The sequence below is a fragment of the Nipponia nippon genome, unplaced genomic scaffold, assembly GCF_047370975.1.
Source record: "Nipponia nippon isolate SJK-2023a ecotype South Korea unplaced genomic scaffold, ASM4737097v1 scaffold_5, whole genome shotgun sequence".
Classification (NCBI taxonomy): Eukaryota; Metazoa; Chordata; class Aves; order Pelecaniformes; family Threskiornithidae; genus Nipponia; species Nipponia nippon.
In genome coordinates, this window is record NW_028262369.1 from 90,516,042 (window position 1) to 90,541,941 (window position 25,900).

The following is a 25,900-nucleotide window of genomic DNA, read 5'->3' on the forward strand; positions in this document are numbered from 1 at the left end:
CACATGGTCATGTTTGGCTGGTGATCCCTTGGGTTTACCTTGCCCTAGAAGCCAGGAAGGTTGCTTCAGACAGGCTAGATGACTTGAGGCTCTTCCACCTGGTCTGACTACGAATTGCTTTTTCACAGCTTGCTTTTCTCTCCAGAGACTCCTTTTTCAATGTCTAATTTCTCACAGACCTTTTAAGCACTCAGTTCTGCCAAAAAAAAAGCTGTATAGTCTTGCCCTGGGCCCTGAAAGTGGACCTTGGGCTTGCATTTATTTATATAGTCATTGTGTTGCTCTCCTGCTGGTTTCTCCAATAACTAGACATACAAAAATGTAAAATGGATATCGATATGCTGGAACGATGCTTCACTGTCAATCACATCCACTGTTGGCTAAAATATACCCCATATTCCTAGATTATTAAATACTTACTCCATATCCACCACATGGTCTACTTACCTAACACCCCATTTACAAAAAAATATTCAGCACTTAAAAATAAGGACTTTTATAGGTAAGGACTTCATAAATCTTACATTACCCATAAAACAATACACATGCACACGGCCACACATTTTACCAAGTGTAAGCTCTGGTCCCTTGTTTCCAGACCTGGATGATTTTACCTCTTGGCTGTCATTAACAGTCCCCTCCAGAAATATCTTCATCATCTTCCTAAGCAAAAAGAGCTGTGTGTCTTCATAGACACATGGTACATACTTGTGATTGCACTAAGGTTGGTAACCAAAATTCCCATTTCTATGCAAGAAAAGTATGACCCACACCCTGACGTGAGTAAAAGCAGACTCAAGTGCTAAACCCTCAGCAGAAAAATTTTGTAAATAACCTTGCTTTATTCTGATTCAGGTTCTTCCAGTATAGCTGGCATTTAGAGTTTCAGGAATATTTAATTATATAGAAAGCCTTAAGGGGCAATAACAAGCTGGTTTCTGAGCTAATGGGAGAGAAAAGAATACGAGATTAAAATCTAAAAATTAAATAGAGGGTCATTCTTTTTAATGACTAATAACTCTCAAAGAATTTAAGTTTCAATTAAATTCTGACTCCAAAGGTATTTATGTAGTCATGAAACTATTTTTAAATACTTCACATTCAGAGTGCTCCAGTTTCCACACTGATTCTGGCTAATATCAGACACCATTATGACATCTGATCAACTTTGCAGAAGCACTGGTTTTTGCTCTTTACCTCTCATCCAAAGTAGTGTTTTTATTTTCTATTAATGTCTTTGGAATTTTTCAGGATTTCTTAGAAAATTCTGCTGCCTGCAGGATAAATAGTGCAAAATTTAGGCCAAACCAAGTTACTTGCACCTTTAAGTACTGAATGAAAAGAAGTGAGAGTCTGATGGGACAGTAACATAAGACAGACAGCTAACTGGGCATTAGACAGTTATTTTATGTCCTGGAATAAAGGAAAAAAGGGGCTCTTCTCCCTTGCATGTCAAAACATTTATTTCATATGACTGCAGAAAAAGGAAATATGAAAAGCACCCCTTTTCATAACAGGACACACAGCACAGCACAAGGTAGCTGCTGATATAGGTCTAGGAATGCATAAATATATTGCAAGTCTAAGAAAATATAAATGGTCTCATTTAGCAACATGCAGACACATGACTTTCAGACGTTAATCCCAAACTCTTTCATACACACTAAGAGCAGAGCTGTGTCAGCTAACATCTTGCATTAATTTATACAAGCAGCTCAGGGATTCCCAGGTTTTAAAGTATTGTGGTTTTCTAGAAAAAAACCCAAACACCTTCAGTTAGAATCCAGCTAATGTTGGAAGTAGGAGCCATAGCTCACCCCGCTCATGCCTGGAGTACAGAGGTCTTCTCTCAGCAGTCTGAGAGTGGCCCTAGTGATTACATCTTCTCAGAGCACTCTATGAGTCCATCATAAATCTTTGTTTTATAAGGTGCATTATTGAATCTCCAGAGTCTACAACCTCAAACAGGTTTCCATTGCATGAGACAGACACCTACATTTTCTTGCAGGCCCAACAGCGACTGTAGCTTAGGCATGTCAGCGATGAATCTCCTCTCCTCTCCTCTCCTCTCCTCTCCTCTCCTCTCCTCTCCTCTCCTCTCCTCTCCTCTCCTCTCCTCTCCTCTCCTCTCCTCTCCTCTCCTCTCCTCTCCTCTCCTCTCCTCTCCTCTCCTCTCCTCTCCTCTCCTCTCCTCTCCTCTCCTCTCCTCCAGCTCCTGAGACATGAATTTCTGTTATCACTAACTACCCCAAATGGACACTATTTTCCACTGTACTGATGCACTGCAAGGAAGAGATGCAGCTCATGTCCATAGTACTTGGGGTTTCTTCTGTTGCTGTTGGTGCCCTGGATGACTGAGATACCTTACATTACATTTTCCTCTTAAGACCAAACTACTTGATATTGGCAACAGGGTCTTCCAACCCAGTCCAGACTCTGGTCGAACACTAAGGCCATTTTTCAGTCTGCCAGCCATTGGATGTAGTGTATGAGGTGATTACATTGTTCTCTTCCCAGGTTAACTGCTGAACAATCAAAAATTAAGTCAGAGGGTACTCTGAAGATCCCTAATGTTGGAAGGATCTTGCTGATCAAGGATGACTTTTAAAGTTCTATTATAACCTGGGTAGGCATCCTTTGTCTGGCAGAAAACAGCACATGGGCTGAAGCTCTCAATTCTCACAGCCCAACACCCTGATTTGCTGGTCTTCCCTTTTATGAGAACCTTGTGATGAAGGTATGCCAGCTCTGTCCATAGCGCCTTGACTTGGAAATATAGGGTCCTGAGAAGAGGTTGGAAAAGAACCCTTCCTCCTCCTCCCCCAGACAAACTGAATTTGTTTTGGTTTGATTCTTTATTTTCAGGCTGAATTGTGCTAGTTTTTAGTTGTAAGAGACTGAATTTTAATTTAATCTTTTTTTTTTCAATGAAAACCAAAGAAATGTGGGTGAATGCAAATTCCTGTTTTCATGAAAAAATAATTTCTCATCCAAAATCAAGAAAATAATAACAAGAATAAAAAACAAAATTATGGGAAAATCCATTTGAGTCAAGAATATAACTCTGTCACTAGTCTCAAGCATAGTGGCATCTTTTGCTTGCCCCCTATAACAATCTGGACTAGGCATCTTTGCTGTGTAGTCAATACCTCAGACCTTCTCCAGCCTGTCAAAGACAGAAGACAGGATATATTCATTGCTAGAAAAACCCTTAAAGGAATCTCTGTAATTAGTTTAGGAATCTTTAGCTCAGAACTTGTATCTCTCTAACAAAATTAAAAAGGGAAAAGATGCACAGGAAATTAAGAATAACTTACTCCTATGTCATTAAACATATATTGGGCTAGATACTATACATTTTTATAGTAAGAATTCCCTGGATCCAGTGAGTAAGAAAGAAGAAATTACATTTTTATGTAATTGTATTTTATGTGTATATATTTGTAGAATTTTATATGATTTGTCCATTTTACAAAATGGGAATTAGGGATTAGACTAAAGCTCTATTTAATAAAGGATGAAGCTAGGTGTTAAAATTCCAGATGCAGGAAAAAGCAGCTTGACTCCCTGTGAAATATTTGGAGAAAAAATTGGCTCTTTACATTAGAGGCAAGAGACCTGGCATATTGAGCAGTTGGCCCTTTGGAGAGCCAAGGGACGTACAGCACACCGAGCAGCTGCCTTAAATGTAGAAATTCACTCCAACCCACTGGAAGGGGCTTTGGCCCCTTGGCCTCAAGCTGAGATTTCTTCTGAACGTAGACGTGTGTGCCCATGGCACCAGAATTTGAGAGGGGATTAAAACCCACAGGCTGCTGGAGCCCCTCACCTCCCTGTCCTTTAGGGTGTTGGCTGGACTTCTTCCTCAAGAAAAGAGAGACTCAGGCTTGGTTTTGTCCACTGTCAGATAACATTGTATTGAAACGGACCGCTGTCATGAACCCTACTCTACAGCATGTCCATGGCTAGAGACACCCAGCTCAGAACAAAGTGCCGATGGCACCTGGCTGCTTACGGAGCTAGGCAGCAGTTGGGAAAGGGTTTTCAGGTTTACAACTGTATATATCCTCTAGATTACACCTAAATGCCACATTAATGATCTAGACCAGATTCCCTGTGAACCCCAGCAAAGAAAACCAAAGCAATCCTCGGTGATAATCTCACAGGCACTCAGAGAATCCATAGCATAAATGCAAGCCCGTCAGCTCTGCACTCGCAATCCCATACTGTCTCCTTCTTCTCTTACTGGGGACATGCTGCAGATGTAACATCAAAATTTAGCTTTGGGTCTCAAAATTTAAGGTAGGACGTCCAGAATCCATCAATTTTAAAATATATATAAGGGTACAAGGGGAGCAGAAAGACTATGACACATCTATTCAATAGATTAAGCAACACCATCCTCAGCTGGTGTACATTGGCATAACCATTTACACCAGTGAAGAGCTAGCAGGATTTGTTTTTTTTCTAAGAAAGAAACTGCGGTTGAACTCATAATCCAGTTAGTTTAAAAATAGCAGACTTGATAGTGTTTCTGTTTTTAAAGCAGCTTGTGATTTTGGTTGTGAATTTGATGCAACACAGCGGGAGATATAACAATTATGTCTAACACACATGCACATGTTACATACACACAATATACACATATATTAACATATCTCCATTTTCTCCATTCCCCACAAATTAAAGTGACAAGCTAGATGTTAGTCCTTTCTGAATTAATCCTGTCTGAATCGCATTAGTGTCATCTTCACTATACACCAGTAACCACTAGGCTATAAAATTTATGATATAACATTCAGAATTAATCTGCAAATATATACTAATTCGCACTGACCTTTTTTCAAGCTGAGGCCTTTTTAGCACTCACAGTAGGTTTAACATTGCCCTACTGAGTGTTATTACGAAGCAGTCAATGGTTGTCCATAATTACATCATGCAAATGACATTTGCTTTTTTGTTTGAGCTTATTCCCTCCGATGTTTCCTTCTTTTATCACACTCTTCACACATCTGTGTCCCTGAAATGGCACTGTAAACTCCTCCTCTTTTGGTCCCCGAGTTCCTTTTTCTGTCTTCCCTGACTGTCACGCCAGCAGTTTGGGCTGGTGCGGCAGTGACATATCCCTCTGACATAGGTTATGTCGCCAGCTGGTTGGAACAGGTGTACACTGATTTTACCATCAAATGGCAACACGCACTTGGCTTCTTACCAGCGCACAGGCATGAAAAACCTGTTCCCTCAAAATTTCTTCCGAGATTGATGGGCTGTTTTTTGACACAGCATCCAGCGGCAATTTCAATTCCCAGATTATTTCTTGCCGTTTGGGCTTGTTCGACAATAGCAACAATAGAAAGTTGTGGAGAGCTTCGTGTTAGAGACAAATTATTTGGTCTTTTCCTCTCTTTCTTCAGCAAAATAAAATACAACTTCGGCTGGAGCAACATGCGTACCCAACTGCTTGCAAAATAACACCTGACGCCAAATGCCACCCTTTTGGAAAATAATCAGTGCAAAATATGAAGTAACATTTCATAAAATTCCCATCAAAGAAGCAAAGAAGGTAACAATAGTTCTTGATATCAAACTGCTTAATCCGATTAAAAAAAATGAACGCTAGGACATGCATCAATAGCCGTATCTGGTCACGGCTGTGTCCTGCGAGTCCTATTAGTGAAAACGTAGCGAAGTTGAGGCTACAAGGCAGAGACCAAACATACCAGCTGATGATCTTCGTTTTCCCAGTGTCACCCACAGTGGCGGTGCACTTCTGAAAGCACAGGGCTCAGCTCAGCTCCAAAGTACATTTTTGAGGCTGAGATCATCTTTTTATTCTGTTCCCAGAGTAATAAGTAATGCTCTGATTAATTCTGCAACAGAAAATAATCTAATACTAAAAATATCTCAACCTCCATTAAGCCAATTCTGCAGTCTTTAAAAATCCAAGGCAATTATACTAGTTTATATCTGACAATATGTCTTGATTTGTGAATACTTTGGGAAACCCTCATTCTTCACAGCTGAGAAATTACACTTCCCATTAAAAGCCATTGCTTGTATTATCTTGCTAGGGCATCCCACAGTAAACATTGGATGGGAAAGCAGACTTTAATGACAACTGATCAGAAGGTCAATGGCTGCAAGTCACAACTAAAATAATCGAGTTAGTAAGACAATGTTATTTTAGTCTAAAACCAGCTGAAAAGCAGAGGTGCGGGAGGGAAGTAGTGCACAGTTCAGCTGTTCCTGTGCCTAATATTTCTTTTCCTACCAGGGTAAGTTTAAAATTCTTTTTCCACGGCTCCTTTTTAAGTGAAATTTTTTCTCAGGGAAATTCCATACATCACATTCCTAATAAACTACCCATCAAATAAAATTGCCTGACAATGTATTTATTAGAACTCTAAAGAGACTTCCTTAAAAGACTTTTATATTAAAAAAAAAGTGTTTGTTTGTATTAAGTATTTAAACCTCTGTACTGATACACAGCATAATAGGGCTGGTGCCATGGTAACTACTGTGTTGGTTTTTTAATTGAACAGCTGACCGTCAGTAGTGAGAATAGCTACCTACTTCCCTGTTTTCCAGAATATACCCAGGCTCTGTCCCAAGGAAAAACAATGAATTAGGAGCTGTTAGCGTGTGCTGACTTGACAGCTATGTTTTGTCAATACAGTAAGTGTAGTTCATATAGAAAAGGTCTGCAAAACCTGCCATAGTGAACACACATCCTTCGTCAATAACTTGACTTGAGATCAGCTTACAATTGCCTTTTTTTTTTCCCTTGGTCTGATATTAAGGACAGGAGGTGTTTGAAAGAACTCATTATGTCCATATACAGCCTAGTATAGGAAAAGACCTACATATTATTGTGTGTTATCTATAATTGTGCCACAAAGAAGACTTTTTCCTCCAAATAGTTAATTGGGATGCAATACTGGTTATTTTAAGCTTTACAAAAGAGTTCTTTACATAATAGAGTGGCTGTTTCGTGCAGCTCCTATGATAAAATTCTCACCAGTCTTAAAATGACAGATGTAATATTACCTTTAATAAGTGTCTACCGATGCATGCAAATTGAATTAAATAGTGGGAGTACAAATTTGTCCGATAATTAAGATAAAAATTCGTGTCAGCTTAAGCCCTGGTGTATATTAGTAACCCTGTATACTTCTTTTTCTGCGTTCTCTACCAATTACTTTTAGTGTCGAACACTTGATTACTGTAATATGTAGTCTTTTGAAAAAATTAAAAATGATCTGTAGGAAGTATTAAACAAACAAAAGACTTCTTTTTAAAGCACCTTCAATACGAAATATTATATCCGTAACTTCAAAATCAGAAAGCCTTACAAATTGCTCAAAGTTCAAAACACCCTGCGTTTGAATAAATTCTAACAGTGTAATAGAAATGTGAAATAATATGTATAGATGTACAATAATAAGTAGAGTGAGCAGCAAACAATTTCTCCAACCTGTGAAAATGATCGTTTTAGAAAAGGTCTCTGTTTCATGTTAGGGCAAAATTCTACCATCAGCCCAAGTTTTCCACAAGCCAGTTATGAAATGTAGCTATTGCACTTTCTTGTTAGTCTCTCTTTGAAGATATACTTGGAACTGGAAATTCAACATTTTTATAGTTAAGAAACTCACCTAGGACATGAAACAGGCAGCTCAGGTGCTTGAACCTGGGTTTAAATGCTTCTTGTAAATGTCCTAAGTCATGAGCTGCTCTTGGATAATATCTTCTGTGCTACCATTTTTGACCTGAGATGCTTTCTTGGACATGATGCACCTTATAAAAATGTTATTTAAACTGCTACAACCCCACATAAGTTGTAATTACAATAAAATGTTGTTTTTCAGCCAAACCCCGTAAAATCTGTAGTAAAAAAATAATCCCTGCCCGTTCTTGGCATAAATGGATGTACTAAAATTGTGTGGAATATGAATTTACATTTTTTTAGGATTCACTTTAAATCAGAAGTTTCTTATCTAAAATATTTCTGTATTAGGAATGTCACATCCTTAAAGAAAACCAGTCTAGGGTCATTTGAGGCTAATCATTGCATTGTAGAAGGGAATTCATGCTTGACATCCACAGTGATCTTTAAGGTAAAGAATGTAAATTCAGAACACCAAAAGCCTGATACGTATTTTGGAAATGAGATAAAATTGGAACTTTGTCCTGAAATATCTCCATTTTATTTTTGTGAGGATCTAGAGCCAAGGTTCCCGGGTCTCAATGTTGCTAATGCTCAGGGCTGAACTCTGGAACAAAAGTCCATAATTGCTTTGCTGATGCAGCAAGGTGTCTCGCGAGGAGAACCCGTCGGTCCCAGCCTGATGGGAGTGTCCTGAAATTAGCTGGTCTTCCAAGTATTGCAATATTGGAAGACGAGATATAAGAACAAGACTGTTTGGATCTTGGATTCAAAAATGTACTTACAACTTATGTTAGTGCTCCTTTAGCACTGAGTAACAGAAGATGCGGCTTTTGATACACTTGGGATGGATTTAGTTCCTTTACGTGTAAGATACAACCTGTATGTATTCTCCAGTGATGGATAAACGCCCCTAGCAAACTTTGTAGACATTTAGCGAAGTTAAACATCTGTCAAAAAGAAATATCAGCTGGTCTGAAAATCCAGTCTCTTTTGTTTAAAACTGCTTTGTTATCACTTGAAAAAAGCAGCCAGTCATCATATAGGCTTACAGGCTACATCGGTAGAACAGGCACTTTTAAAGTAGAAAACCAAACCAGACCAGAAACACTGGGTAGACACAGTTCAGAGTTACTTAGACCCACCCTCAGACTGGGAGCTCACTCTTCTGCTGCGCAGGCTTACAGCATAGCTCAAAATAATTTCGGAGAGGTCTGCACGCTGCTGCAGCACGGATCGCCCACCAGCGCCGGCCATGACGTTGCGCTGAAGGCGCTTTTTTTCTTACAGAAGCCTGCCCTGCTGAAATCCCTGGTTGTGCTCGTAGACATACCCTTATTATTGCTCTGCCCATCTGTAAAATGGAGATAATAGCACTACACTAGCTCAGAGGGATGTTGTGAGGATAAATACATTAAAGATAATGAGGTGCTCAGATACTACGGTAATAGGAGCCATATGAGTAAGCTTTGTTTAAATTCGTGTATGTTAATAACAGTGTTCGTTCTGTCTCTGCTGTAACACCGTACTTGGCAACATTTTAAGCATTATAAAGAGTCATACTGTGTAATGAGTGAGATTATAGAGCTGAATGGATTTGGAAGCCAAGACTGGCCTAATAGAGCGGATAACGCAGACCCTGTCATTAACCCTCGCCTCCCTTTCCTGCTGCACCCGGCGGGGCGGGCGCTGCATCCCAGCCGGACAGCCTGCACCCGAGCAGTGCCGGCTCCCTCCTCACATGCCCCGTCCTCACATCTGCAAGGAGAGAGCCAGGATCCAGATCCATGCCCGGCAGAAATAAGCATAACTCCGGTTAAAATATTGGTTTGACCTTACTTAAACCAAGATAAGATGTCCTTGGTATTTTAATATACTGGTGGGGGTAAAACCACATCCCACGCTAAGAGATCCCTTCTTGAAAGAAATGGCACTAAAACGGGTTCTCAAAACCATTCCTGAAAATGCTCAAATACTGTTTTTTTTCAGGTCCTTGAAATAAAGAGCATTTTCTATTTTTTTACCTTCAGTATACAGATAAAATGAGAGAAGCAAGATTGGATTTATCACTGCTTGAAGCTTCACGAGTCAACTCGAGTTTTATTTTCATCTTTTCAACCTTGTGAGGAGTTCCAGGCTCAATCACTAGAACCCATCAATAACAATATGAAAATCAGTGCTTCAGGTAGGTGTTGCAGTAAGAAGCCACAGAAACAGTTTCCCTGTAACTGTGCCAACAACAGCTGGAAGTGAATGTCTAATTCAATGCAGTCGCCCGATGCCTCTTGCCACTGGTGTAGATACAGTCAGATGTTTGGTGAATTTATTTGGTTCATCCATTGACTGTTCCAGTGGCCGCCATAAAATGATGTGGGGGAGAGATGTCTGTACCGCAAAACAGCAACAGCACGAGAGCAACGCAAGAACTCCAACAAGCGATAAACACCAGCGTAACTAATGACTGCAGCAGATATCATAAATAGTTTCCTGAGACAGAAGGAGCTACAGTCATCATCTTACCTAAAGGCTGAAGCAACAGGGCTTTTGGGAATCTGGAGTTCCTGCTACTCTTTCCTGAAAAAGGACAGTAAAATACCTCTTCTGGGTCAACGCCTTTCTGTCCAACATTTCTATAAGGGGCTACACTGGACAATATACAAAAGAAGCATTGCTTTCTCTGAAAAGCAACAACACATGATAAGAGAGATGCTTTGAAAAGGGTTGAGCACAGAGCGGCTGAGTTTCCCCCACCCTGATCTATGTGAGGAATAAAGTCACTGGAAGGAGCAGCGCAGGGTTGTTTCTGGTGTCACTCTGTATTGCTTTTCATTAACTGCAGCAGAAGCTCTACCTAATTACACCTGTGATGAATTTGTCCTATCGCCTCTAGACATGACTAAGGAGTGTTTATTACAGATTGGTGTGTGATGGTGTCTTTTCTCTAATCCTCACAACTAGGTCCCATAAAATGTGAGTTGATGGCAAGGATCCGCCTGAGATTTAACGTCCTTGTCTTTGCTGGGCTTCTTGCCGTTTTTTTTGAATGTGGTGTGGTTGGTGAGTTAATATACACAGCTATTCAGAACTATAAATGACTATTTATCCTGCAGCCAGCTAAAAGGGTTCCAACTATATCACAAATGAGGGTACACCGGGAAAATGGCTAACTGTGGTCTTTAATTTGTCAATAATGATTTTAGACCATGACCCTTAATAGGACACTGTCACTTGTGCTGTGATTTATGCCTAGTGTGATGACATCAGTACCAATACTGCTGATAAAAGAACACTTATATTGAAGCAAACAGGATGATGAATGGAGTACAAGTCTACTTACTCATTTCATTACTGACTCTTCTGTTCACCACAGAGCTAATGTAGCGAGTCATTGTCTGCCTTGGGAGTATTTTGCAGGTTGAATTTAATGGCACAAGTGTGTGATATGTACTTCAGTCCTGGTGTTCGAAATGGCGCAATCATAGAGTAGAAATACATGTGTGTTGGATAGTTTACGTATCAAACAGAAAATAACTTTACGTCAATTTTTAAACAGAAAAAAGCTAGAAAGTACTTCTCTTGTTTTTACTGCAGAATTTCCAAGGTTTATGAGTGCACTTAATTCCTCAACAAGTTAAATTTTTGTGTGTGTTTTATAGAGTGGACAAAAATAGCAAGTAATATTACCAGCACAGTTAAGTATGACACACATGCTTTTTAAAGGTGCACAGTGTTTTTTTTTAAAAAGAAGTTTTCCACTGCAAATGCAGAAGCATTAATATATAGCCATCTTAAAGAATGCCTTCATTAGCAAACATTTGATACTGAAACCTTTACCGAAGTAAACAATGTAAATGTTAACATTAACCTTAATCAGAGCTATTTCCTAGGATATAAATACTATACTAATGAAAGAGTCTGCCAGCATAATCAGGAGAGGAAAGAAATCCCCTAGGACTCTTCAAGCGTGTGTATGTCACCAATAATTCTGCTAACCCTTGAGTGCTAGTGACTTTGAATGTAGAGAAGGGGAGGTAAATGCAGTTTTATTAGTGCAGTTTTATTGCTATGGCCAGCTGCACTCTTTTCTCTATAAAAGGTAATTACTTCCAATAGTAACAAGCTAATTGATTGCTAATTAAATCAATTGGCACACTAACCGCTGTCAGAAAGTGACAGATTAGCCGGTCACATGACAGTGTGTTAGTAATGAAAAGTGGACATGGTCTGAGTGTGATTGACACAGCAGATGAAAAGTGATTTGGGATCTCCTAGGTGGTCATGAAGAGGGCATGGAAAACATGATTGATTCAATGGTGACTGTCAGGGAGGAAATGAGAATTGAATGGGATTCAGTGTTGCCCTGGAACCTCACCACATGATGCTCCAAGTTTTTTCACATGTAAATAAGCTAGACAGGGCTTTTTGGCAAATGAAAGGCAGGATGGGGGAGGAAAATGGGTGGAACAGAAAGTGAAAGTCAAATCAACAGAACTTATTTACAAACTTCAGTTTACTGTGCAAAGTGGAAACAAAACAACAAATTTTTAATGGGTATAAACTTCTTGAGCATCAGTATTTCAGTGACTAAGGGTATGTCCCAGTGTGTTATTTTTATTAATTGTGAAGGTTTACGAACTATTTTAGGAAGGCCTTCGTAAAAGAAAAAATAATTTTTAGTCTGTTGCTTTAGTCTCCAGGAACTCTATATACTTCATAAAACAAAGGGGAGGAAAATGGAAATAATTTGATACTATTGCACTGAAAAGTGCATATACAGTTACATATATATCCGTCTCTCTCTGTGTGTCTCTTTTAGGTATATATATATTTTTATATAAAAATATAGCAAGTTCAGTATCACAAAACTGAACTGATTTCCTAAAGATTAAAAGGTCATATCTAATATTTAACATGCGTTTATTTCCAAAACTTAGTATTATAAAGTAGCCCATATCTCAAAGCCCAGCCTTTTAAAGAAAAATGGGAAAATGTTGCTAATATTTTTGCTGGAAGACATTATGTACTTGCTATGTAGTTATTGCCATCAAACTTGAGTAAGAGTTTCCAAAAACACCAATATTTTTATACAGTCTTTGAATAAGAAATACTCAGTTAATAGCAGCAGCTCCTAACAAATCCTGACGTTTAACTGTAACTCTGAAGGTATTATCCAGATACACCTGAAAAGGAGACAATTATTACTGTTTTATTAACATCTAAGATGGTATGAGCCAGGACTTGTGTGCTTTATTCATCCTTTCTGAAGAGAATGGCCACCGCTAAGGACAAGTGCTGTTTGGCGGTGCACCCAAGCCAGCTATTACTTAGGGTGTTTCCTATTAGTAGAACCCAGACCGGCATTGTTGTGTAAGATGTGTGAACACAGTAATTAAAATCCACCACTTTTTTAAAAGGAAATGGAACTTCTGGCCTCATCCCTTTTCTCACACTACCTTAGTCACCTGCTTTCAGGATGGTGTGGGAAAGAGGTGCCACTAGTTACGACTGATTTTACTTTCTGTAATAAGGAACAGAAGTCAAAATAAAGATGCAGCTCTTTCCAATGCCATAGCAGCTTATCAAGTCACTGAATGAGGCCGTGACTGGGTGGGAAGAGACATATACACCATCTAGAGGCTTTTGTTTTGGCTAACTGATGGAAAGTGGGAATAGAAAGAAGCAGGTGATGTTTTGTGCGTTATTTTTTGGCACAAAAGTGCCAAATCACAAAAGTGATTTGGGAATCAGACTGTTCACCAGTGTAAATCAACATAGTCTCACTGCAGTGAGTGGTGGTATCCAAATGTTCAACAGAATAAAAGGCAAAATGCATGTTCTGCCTCCTCTAACTCCTGCTAAGCCTCCTGTGGATGCCACACTGTCATCTGCTTCCTATAATTTTGCTTTTTTCTTTCCTTCTTTTTCTGTTTTTGAATGGATGTGAACTGGCATCTCTTCTAACATGTGGGTACTACCCCAGGGGAAGGGAAGAAGGTCCTTCATTCACAAGAATTTTAATTCATTTAATCCAAAGAAGCCTAGACTTCTCAGTTCATTTCTCCATAGGACATGAAAATTAAAGCAAAGGGAAAAATATTGGAAAGAATCCTATCCATACAAATTATTCTAACACTTTAATGCTATGCCCGAATCCATGAGTTCTTTTGTAAAATTATGCTTCAGATTATGCTGTAGCCTTAGAGGACCAATAAGCACCACCCCTAGTTAGGTAAAATACACGCTGTATGAATATAGCAGTATTTTGCCAGAACACATTATGGGGTCATTACTTCCTCTGAATATTCCTTTTTTAATTCCAGTTTACAGATTATGAAGGATCTTTCCTGTCAAAGAACTTTCTATTAGGATGAATATAAGTCATGAAATTATTTCTTGATATTAACTTTTTCAAGGATGTCAATTCTTGCTTTTATGAATTATCCTTGCACTTTCATGTGTCTATTTTTTAACCACTTACACAAATGAAGACAAAGTTCATGCACACAAGTTATTAGATATTAATTTTTCAAATGCTCTTAATCATGCAGCATTTTATCTTCTATTTTCAGCCAAGTCTTTTAGATCTATAAGCAAGAACGGGCATTACATATAGATATATATTTTGCCATTTATCTCATTTGGTGAACCAAAACCCAGAAGTTATGAAATACTATCAGCAAAAAAAAATCACGCAAGCATTTTGGCATCGAATTTCAAGCCAGGCTAACTTCTAAACATGGTAGCAGTCAGTAATGACTCATAAAAATCTTCCCCTGTTGAATAGCAAGGTATTACAAAATGCTCTGGAAGTTCCACAGAAAGCATTAAAATATATATCTCAACTTCATAATGTATATTTTTGTCTTTTAAGGTGAAATACTAAACTTTCTTTTCGTATAATGATGACTTTCTCCCACCTGATCACAATACAGAGGGGATGAAATTAGCACCTGCGTTCTGGATTTGACCTGCCAGAACAGCTCAAATCCAAAATAAAAAATTTCCCGTGTTCCTACCTCAAAGAGCACAGACTCATGAGTCAGGTCACGCAGAGCTGAGACTGGTACAGATACAGGGAAAAGTCTTTTTTATGTGTTTTCTATTTTTTTATCTTATCTGTTAAATCAGCTTCCTTACTCTGGGATGTGCGTATGAAACCCTACACGTAAGCATGGATCACAAGACCCATACCATGTGCTCAGGCAAGCTGGTAGCGGTGGAGGTCTGGAGGCAAGTTCACAGGTGAGAACTGCACCACTGCAGGTGGACACTGGTCTTGTACCAGCTTGGTACAAGATCCACCAGCCCCAGCAGTTCTTCCCCATTCCCATCTTTCCAGAAGTGCTGATTGGGATTATCCAGTGACACCTGTGAGGGCAAAGCCCCACTGCTAATTGTGCAACATGTATGTCCAACTTGGAAAACCCACCCGAGCCTGTATCGGAATGTGGGTTTTCTCCAAAACAAGGAAAGCTGGAAAACTAATTAAAATGCTTTTTGGGCTTTTTTAAGGTGAGATGCTTGCAAACTGAATTGATTTTAGGAATTTGTACATTGGGTGTCTGCAACCAAGTCCCAGATTTGGCGTGCTGGGCAGTGTCCTAGACCTTATTCTACCAGCTCTCTTGAAAGAATCAGTACACTGATTTACGCACCCAAACATAGACTCAGGCTCCCCAGGTAGGCACAAGAGCATGAAAATCTTGACCCTAACTATTTACCCAAATCCCAAATGGAAAATTTGTCTTGTAGCTTGGGAGAGAAGTCATGTTTCTTGACACTCGGTCCAACGTTTAGGATCATTTTTCCTCATGATTAATTCAATCGCTGTTCAGGCAGAAGCTGTAACAAGGATCCTGCCCGTCAGTGTGTTGTAAATATGTCCTTTCAGCAAACTAACAAGGAGTGGGAGGGGAAAAATATAATCATAGCTTGACATGCTACCTCACTGATAGAAATAAAATTGAATTAAACTTGTGTGGATTCAACAAGGCTGCCATTTACAAAATATAACTAACCACACTTATGACTGGGTTATTTTAGGTCACACAGCTAATTCCTTATAACACTGCTCAAACTGCAAATGTAAGAGAAGTTTAAATAAATCTAGTGGTATCTGTACATTCAAGGGGTTCATATTGTTTGGGTCAACGTGGTATCTGCTTGCCTACTTCCATGGGTCTAACTATCCCGTTCTGTCAATTATAACCAATGGCTTGTCTAGTTGAGGCACTTGGGAAAGATAAAGCAAATCCATTTATGGTGTGAAGTCAATACAACATAAATTAAAGTATGTCAAATCCCCATGTAAACACTCTCAGCTAAAGGGGCTTTAGATCAGATGAAGCCTTCATACCCAGATTAAGCACTTTAACCTACACACATTGACATCATAAGTTTTCTCTATTTGCCTTGTTTTTTCTGAGTATCCACAAACAGACAAGTTATCTTATGCTCACATGCTGTAGGGAAAGAAAATCCTATGATTTCTATCAAAGACTTTATTTAAGCCCCACAGTGACACCCTTGATACATTTAGTGACAAAATTCCCATTGATTTCAGTGGAGTCACATCTTTTACCACAACCTGTTTGAGGTTATTTTAGCAGAAAATAGTCTGAGGAGCTGCCAGACTTTATCTACTACCTATTGTTCAGCATGAAAAGAAGGGCAATAATCTGACCCTGTTTATCTGAGTGCCAGGATTGCCTCACACCCATGATAGGGAAATATATTCTGACAGGATTCCCAGCCACAATTTTGGGTCTAATCTGACTTGTTTTGGTAAGAGTTCTTAAAGACAAAAGAATTAGTGCTGCCTGGGCATCATTTAACATAGCAAAACCATATGAAATGTCAGTTTCTGCTGGGTAAAATGAATTCTAAAAGGATAACATAACATATAGGTGGAGCTTCAATATCACTCTTACCCGCTCTCAACCTGCTTTGAATTCTGCCATTTGCTCCCTCTTGTAAATTCAGTTCTTTCTTCTTTGGATCTGATCCAAAACTCATTAGAGCCAGCGTGAATTTAAATGAATGGACTTTGCATCATGACTTTAATTAAAGCCTTTTACAACCCCAGCCCTCTGAATGTTTCACCCTTGCTGAAACACCCTTGTCTTTGCTTCTTCTGCTATTAATGACACCAATCTTATCCATCCCTGCATAGCCTGTTCAAAGACGACTTTTTCAATTACCATCAACTGCCATCTCTATGCTAATAATTCACTGATCTACATCTCTCTAGACCTATCTCTGTGTCTAAATTAAGGTCTTGGTCTGCCTCTTTAGCATCTTCTGGTCTTTAACTATCACCTAAAGCTCAGCACGGCAGAACTGTAATTCTTAACCTTTCCTTCTGCACTTTCTCTCTCACTTTTTTTGTTTGTTATGACCAATATCACCATCTTATCTGATTCAAACCATAGCCCTGGTGTTAACTTTGACGCCTGTCAATCCCTAGATCTTTGGATACCTGGTTTGCCTAAACCTGGCTGGTCTAGCATCTCTGAAATACAGGATCCCTCAAAGTGACTCAAGTTCTCATCATATTACCTCTCAATCATTTTCTCAGGCCCCAAAAGAGTGCAAACTTACTCCACTCATATCCAGTAAGAATGCTACCAAAAAGAATGTTTTTCTAGCCTGTTACTTTGACTATGCCTTTTCCTTCCTGAGTCATACATGAACTGCACTTCTTCACTTTCCAAGCCCTTCACAGACTCCTGATAGTGCATCTACTGTCTCTTTCTCACTATTGAAATGTTAGCCCACATCTCAGTCCCTTTATAAACTCATCAAGCCTTTTTTGTTCTTTTGCTTCTGCGTAATTAGAAAGTGCGCACCATAAATATGCACAGAGGTATCTCATTATCCTCATAAAACTTATTTTTTCTGGAAAAAAGAAAAAAATTGACAGTGGTCAGACTGTTTGATCATTCGTACAAAAAGTGTTTCATTGCTTCTTTTTACTCCCTTTTCGACTGTATCCACTTGCTGTCTCTTATTGCATAGCTGTATCATAAGATCTTTGGACAGTGTCTGCTTTTTACATTTGCACTCATGCAGCCTCAAGGCAAAAAGGTCTTTAGATATTGTGATAATATTAATCCGTAGGAATATTTGTTAAGATTTTGAAAAGGTCAGAAAGCACATGATACAAAAGAACACTTTTTTGGTACTTTAAATCATTGGCCCTATGAGTGAACGCGACTAATATTTAAAAGTAAAATAAATAAATGAATGTTTGTATAGCACCCAGGTGATGAGTCCCTGATCTCACTGGCTCCTTCAGGTACCCAGGTACAGTTAAATAACAGAATCATCTCACCACTGAAAAGGACAAATTTTTAATGCCAGTGCTTTATGGCAAAGGATATGAGAATGAATGAAATGTTTGCTTAATGTAACTTCTGTAGAGAAATGATTTATAACAATGCACCATGTAGTCTACATTTATGTAAGGCTTTGTTCAGTGCCTCACAGACCAGGCTTTAGGCTTCAGCATTTTGTGGCACAAAATCACCAGTTTTATATGTCCCAACATACAGTCTGGTCCACACCGAAGGGGGACCAAACATTAGTTTTAGGGATATCGCTGCCATCACCTTCTCCCTCCCCACATTATTGCCTTCTGCTTCTGCCCTAGCTCCAAGGAGTGCTGCTCTGGTCCTGCCTTCTCTGCAGGCGCGATCACTCCAGGCTCCGTGCTGTACCTCATTTCCAGTCTTGGTGTGCTCCACTAGCAGAGAGGATAGAACTGTGTATAAATCTGGCTTTTCTCCCTATTTATCACTGTGACTGCATACCCACATAATCTAGTACCTTATAGTTACTAAGGCAGAAGAGATCAGAGGTCACAGGGCAATAGCTGTTCTTTTCAGCTTAAAGCGGCTGAGTGTTAGTATTTCTAGTAGCTGCAGCTATGTGTGGACTAGGTCCTTTGGGCAGGAAAGCAGGGTGTCCTTTCCTGCTCAAGTTTTGGAGTCAGCACAGGAGAAGTCCTAGAGCAGCAGAGTCACTTCTGCAAGCTGCTCTTGTCTCTAAAGAAAATAACGTGGTGAGGAGGAGTGGAATTGGCATTTCTAATGACAGGAAGTGAAACCGCCACCTCTGTTCAATTCTTATCAATATTTAATTTCCTTTTAGTAAACACTTGGGGGGATTTTTCTATTAGGTGCACAGTAGAGAAATGTGCTGTGGTGAGGTTTACATATTGGCTTGTAAACAAATTTCACCATTACGTACTTGTACCAAAACTGCTTTGATAACCTACTTAGCAGGTGGTAAATGGAGACAACTGGAGGATCTACTTCAAAATAGCTCCACTCTGAACTGAATTGGTAAGTGCAATACAGCCTGCAAAACTGTCTATCCTCATTTTATATTGTCTCCAACATCCCAGCCAGAAGTTCCCTAGTCTATGTGACACATTCCTTATCTTCTGTGTTCCTCATTTTCCTTCTCTGACCTTTTCCAGTTTCTGCTTTATGGTCTCTCAAATACAGCATTCAGCATTCAAGACATGGGAGCACAGATCTACACAACAGTATGAAGATGTTTTGTGGTTTGTTCTCTGTTCTCTCTCTAATAACTTTTCACATTCTATTTACTCTTTTGATGTGGAAAGACTATATTAGTGGTTCCTTTTTATGTGCTGCAGCTGATACTGAGAGAAGAGTAAGAAATTGTATGAGGGGCATTGCTGCAGGTCAGTCCAGCCTTGGGCTCACTTGGATATATGACAAGGAACTGGGAGTTCAGACACCATAATGATGGACACAGGGTGAAATCCAGATTGAGACAGTATAGATATAAAAGCAAGATGCAATTAAGGAAGGATTATGCGTGGACAGGGATAGTTACGGTTTTGTACTTTTCAGCGAAGATAAAGTGGCATGGTGAACAACTGATGCCTGCCCCAGGCATATGGTGAACAACTGATGCCTGGAGTCCAAGCAGCAGCTCTGCCAGCCCTGCCCTGCTGTGTTCCTCCTACTCTGCCACTGCCGGCCATCCTCTGGGCATCGTCTGCCATTTGTGCCAGATAGTGGGGTGGTTTTCTATGACACTCACAAAAAAGCCTGCCAAGGATCTAACTCCACAAACACTTCAGCAGAGTCCCAAGACAGCTTTTAAAATTAGATTTCCAGTAATAAAAGTATGAGGGTGTAAATCTACACAAACCACTTGCTGCAGGCTTTTAATGAAAGTACAACACATTGAGTTCACTAAAGATAACTAGATTCAGTGCTTGGGCTAGAAAGCCCATCATTCACCCAAGAAAGCATGCTGCAGACAAATCTATTCATTCTCAGACTGAAAACATGCAGAAGGCAGTTTGTTGAAAGCTGTTTTAGAAAGGGTTTTGGACTGCTTTGGGCTGGGGGGAATTGGAGGAATTTTGTTACTTAGACAACTAATGGCGAGTTTCATTTTCAAGAGGTCATCTGGTTTTATTTTGAACCCAGACTTCCTTGGCCTAATAGCTGCAATATATTCTATTTGCTGTAAAGCAAATTGAACAGATTGAGATAGTCTAAAAGACAAGATGACTTCATCTTGACTGTGAACATTTGACTTCCAAGTATGTGTCCAAAAATCTTATTCTGCATAGATGCGGTCTTACAGATCAGTAGCTGACTCCTTTTCTATTTTCTCCTGTTTTAAGCTCGGTACCTTAATTTTATATTTCCTCTATAGCTGGGTAAGTGCTAGACTCCTGAAAAGCACCAGGCATTATCAAAGACTTTAGTGCAAACAGATTAGCTTCTGAAAGTCTGCTTTAAGGCAACTACCTCCATCAGCCTCCATCTACATGGGACTTCATATCAGAGAGAAATTCCTTTTGCATGGGGAGAAATTGGCCTTAACCAATCAAGTATGCAAAATGATGGGAGAGCACAGACCTTGAAAGAGCATCCAGAGAAGATGATAACCCTTTGTCCAGGAAGTGAGATATGAAAGAGGAAATTCCCTCCTCTGCCTGAGGAGGTTTCAGAGCAACATTGCTGCCCCAGCCACCAAATTTTAGCTTAAACTGCCAGGAAAGGAAGAAACTTTTCAAAAACAAATTTGGGATTAATTTGATCAGAGACAGAGCATGCAGTAGTGAATAGACTGGGGAAGTGAATCTGTAACCGCTGCTAAGAACTGAAACACAAGTGGATGAGCTGCAGAGCTTGTAGAGTTAGGTGGTAGTTGAGCAGGAGGATTCAGGGTTACGGCTTTAGATTTAGGGCTCAGGTATATTCAGACACAGGCAGAGCACTAAAACAAGCTTTGGAGCTGTTTTACACAACTGACTTCTTAGCCCACTGTGAATACAAATGCAATCAAAGGAGCTTGGCCTTGTTTGAAGATGGGGAAGAAGGCTCTGCCAACTTGGTGTCCGCCATTATCATAAGATGCAAGTGCATTTCAGGCAGTTATCACAGATGAGCTGGTGCACTGTTATTGATTGTTCTGTGTTACGTTTGAGCGCTCTGGCAGGTAACTTGCCCCAGTCTCTCATGAGAACATCAACTCCTTTATTAGGAGTGAGCCATCAGCTACTAGTTTATCTCCGTCACAATTAACCAAGAAGTTTGTTCAGTAATAGGACAAATTCTCTTTTGTATTGTCACACAAACATTTCTTATACCTATTCGTCATTTTACCACTCTTTATTCTTGTCATTTCTTTAATTTCCACTAAAGTTTTCTTTTAAGGAAATTTGTCATCTTTAGATAAGTGGCTTTAGTACAGTTCATTCAGCACTGTTAAGATTTTCCTATAGTCAGCCTGTATTAATGTAGATAATCCAAGGCACAGTCATTTTGTGATGACAGGGAAGTTGTAATGATCAAGAAGAGACCACAGCTGGCATTAGCAAGGAGGTCAAAGATTAGAAACTCATTAATGGATGGTTGTGAAGCTTCTCTTGAATGTGACATTCAAGCCCCAAATTGTGATATTTATTATCCTTATTTGATGTTGGAGAACAATCAATAACATTTGCTTATTGGTTATCTACCAAGATTGAGAAGTTTCCATTCATAAGGGATAATGAATCACACGCTGAAGAAGTCCCTCTCCCCTGTGAGTATAATTAAATATTGCATTAGCTGATCAATAATAACTAGATTTAGAGAGGGTATGGGACACTATGCCATTAGCCTGATGACAGGAGCAGTTTAGTTTTTTTTAAATTTGTCTTTGAGAAAAGATAGAAAGATAGTCAAGATTTTCCAAAACATAAATCTGCATACTTTTTTTAAAGACCTGTTTAAAGCAGGGAATTGAGTCATTCCTCAGCATCAAACTGGCTTAAACAACCACTTTTTAACAAGAACTAAATGTCAACTCTTATTTTGAAATCCTTGCTCTACCTGAACATGAATTAGAAAAAGAAAGGAAAAAGGACATTGCCAGTAAGAACAAAAATTAAATTGCACTTTGTGCCCCCAGGAGGGTCCCCTTCAGAGCACAGGGGACTTGCACTGGCTATGAGCAATGACAGCAGTACCAGCGCTCACACCCTGCAGCCCCCAGTGAGGACATCTCAGTCCAGGGTCTTTTTGTGCCCACAGGGATGGAAACAGGGACTCACTCTGCCTGACAGAAATAGCCCACATGGACCCACTCCATCCCATGGCCTTCTGAATTAGGAATTGCTTTCCTTTCCAATGCAGACTGGGTCATGAGCCTTTTCGATGACCAAATCAATTAGCAAATCCCTGCTGTTATAGCAGGAAAACACTAGCCGCTGCTGAAGTGGAATTAAAAGTAAGCTCAAAAGTTTATTGATTTAACTTCCCATTTTAAAGTAAAGTTTTTTTGAATCTCTGGTGTCTGTTTCCACCCTCTTTGTGCCTGGGGCACAGTGCTTTATAACTTCCTCTCCCAGATACAGGCATACAGGCAGGGTAGAAGACAGACCCAAAAATCCCTGCCTGCAAACTGCCTCAGGGTGATGATGTGGCCTAATAAACTGACCAAAAATTGTCTTAACTGAGGACTATACCTTACTCAATAAAGTAAACAGGAGATGAATTTGGCTAGCAGAGAATAGTAAGTTGCTGAAGGCAGAGTTAGAAATATTTTTTTTCTTTTTTTTTTTAAACTTCAGATTTGATTTAGAGTCTTGTAAAAGTCTTTTGCTTTTAGAAATACAAGTACGGTCCCATACTGAAAATAGAAAAGCCATTTAGTGCACTGTCTTGCTCAGCCACAAATATTCATCAAAAGCATCATCTTCCTTTCTTCACTTTCTCTTGCTTCTCATAGTCTACTGATAGACAAATGGTTCGTTCCTCCCCTCGTCTTATCTGCCTCTTCTGTGCACTATAGTCAAAAGATAAGATTTAGTATCACAGTTGCATAATAATTTAATAAGCAGACCTTGGAGAACAAGAAAAAAAGAAAAAAGAGAAATGCTAAAATATTGCTCAGAAAGAGAAATTGATGGAGCTGTTCATAAAAAAATCAGCCTGGGAGTTCTGAGGAGTGATATGGGCTGAAGACAATAGCGCTTCTGAATACTACCTGAGCAGACTCCCCAAACAGCTGATGATCCCCCAGAACAGGCGTCTGTAAATTCACCCAGTTAAGGGAAGTATTTTTGCGACCCACAGCCTATATCACTTTCCTCAAAGTGGGCCTTACCATTGACAGTTTACCCAGTGATGTGGATTAAAGCGAATCCTTGGGTCATGAATCCCTAGGATCATTCTGATGTCACACCAAAGGAAGTCAGCATTGCAGCTGGAACCCGTCTCTGATGGAAACTCGTGCTTAAATATATGGAAAGGAAAGCTTTCTGCACTTATCTCCACTGTGCATGGCTTTTTTGAGCAAGAACATGACCACTAAGGTGTGGGTCTTCAAACACATCTAAACAAGAGTGCGCTCTACAATCCCAGAAGCAGGTTTGTGCATTGGTGACACCGACTCTGCAGGAGTCTGCAAATATATATTTTTGCCTCTGTAGTATCCTGAAAAAGTGAAACTGCTGGCCTCGGTGAGGACCGTTAGTGTAATTTACAGCATGCAGGATTAACCAGACTGTTGCATCTCCAAGCCTACAAACCATATCAAAACAAGGCTTTCCAATCACCATAGAATCATAGAATCCTAGAATCGTTAAGGTTGGAAAAGACCCTTAAGATCATCGAGTCCAACCGTTAACCTAGCACTGCCAAGTCCATCACTATACCATGTCCTCGAGCACCACGTCTATCCGTCCTTTAAATACCTCCAGGGATGGAGACTCAACCACTTCCCTGGGCAGCCTGTTCCAATGCTTGACCACCCTTTTGGTGAAGAAGTTTGTCCTAATATCTAACCTAAACCAGATACTATCCCCATCTTCTTCTGTTTTTGCTGAAACATGCACCTCCATTACTTTATTTGTTCATGCAGCCATCTTTCATCCTCACAGGCATCCTTGGGACTGCATTGCATCAGGTTAAGCAGGAATCACATAAAACCCAAGACATATGATGGTGTTGATAGACACTTCAGATGTGATGTACCAACATAGTGCAAGAGTTGCTCTCCTTGCCTGGCTGCTGGAGGACAAGACAGTGCTGCTCAAATTTTTAGCCTCTGTTTCACTTCAGCCACAAACTCTCCAGGCTCAAGGGTTGGTGCCCATCATAGAAAGTATTTTGTGCTGTTTTGTGGCTTCTTGTTGATTGAACAGTATAAGCCCAAACATCCGTTTCTAACCCCTGAAGTTTCACTTGTAATTTATATTCTGCACTCTCAGGGCACAGACTGCCTCTCTCTACCTGTGGTCCCCAAGTATTGCAGAAGAAAAAAAAAAATTGTTTTGAAACAGAAAAAGCTTTACTTGGTACAATATCATCAGCATGAGCAATATTCCATAAAACACATCATAATTAATCACCAGTATTAGCTAGAGATAAGCCTGAACTGCAGACTATGAGACTGAACTAAGCTGAGGTCTAAGGGCTTTTAGGTGTCTGATTACAGTTCAGGCTTTATTAAAAAGTTAAAAAAATAATCACACTGAGCTTCAAAAGCACAGGCCGTGCCTGCTCAGAGCTCCAGGGTTTCAGAAATGGCACTTGTGCAGATTACTTTCTTCTACATAATATGATAAAATTAATGTTTTTTTCACACACAGGTAAAACAAAATCAATTTAAAAATAAACAATATATATTGTTATTTAAAAGTAATATGTACAAAACCACTCTGTATAAAATGAGGTATATGGTCACTCTTTAAAACTTCAAGTATATACTTCCAATACATAAATGGTTGCTTTTAAGTAATTAAAATCTACACGTACATTATCTTTCAGGCATAAGTTTTCTCTCTCATTCAGAACACAGATGGTTTTGACATAGTAATTGATTCCTTATAAGTATTTTATCTGGAAAGGATTCAAGATGGAATTTTTTAGTAACAAAACCAGCAAAAATGAAATTAAAATAAAATGTGTATAAATTTAATATCATACATTAAGGGTCCTCTTTGTAAATAATGTGCATTTTTTAGTTTACTGGGACTACAGAATCATAAGTTTTATATTTTTGTTATGGTTTTCTTTCAAGATTATTGTAGTTCCCTTTGCTAGTTGGTTGCTTTCAGGGCATCTTCAGTACGATTGGGTGGGGAACACAAAGGAATAAGCCTTATCAGTTATTTAAGCTGATATCTTGCACTACCACTGAAGAGATATTTTGATGATACAGTTTTCATTACTAAAATGCTATAGCATAATAAATTAATTCAATGTTGTGCACTTATCTATTAGACACATTACTACAGAAAAATAAAAATGTTAATTATTCATTATCATCTCTCTGATTATTTGTTGTGGCTGATAATTACACTGAATGTATTTTATATCAGTAATAACCTTCTGTCTACATTTACAACATATCATATCTGGGGGGCTTGTCAAGCTTTTTCCCAAAGCCTTTTCTTTATTAAGACACAGACCTCATGAGTACATAACCTTTATGTTGAAGGCTGATTTTCCTCTTTCATATAAAGAACAAATATTATAGATTAATTAATCCAATATGATTATAATTTAATCACCCTTCTTCTGCAGTCACAAGGGACTTTGTTATTATTCAGTGGCTCATTCATATTGTTATGGAGAATAAATGCAGTCATAAAAATATTTGTGTGTCACTTAATTCATACAACTAAACAAAATATCAGTAAAAAAACCCCACTATTTTTCTTTCATCATAGAAGCTTTGTGGTCTTGCAGG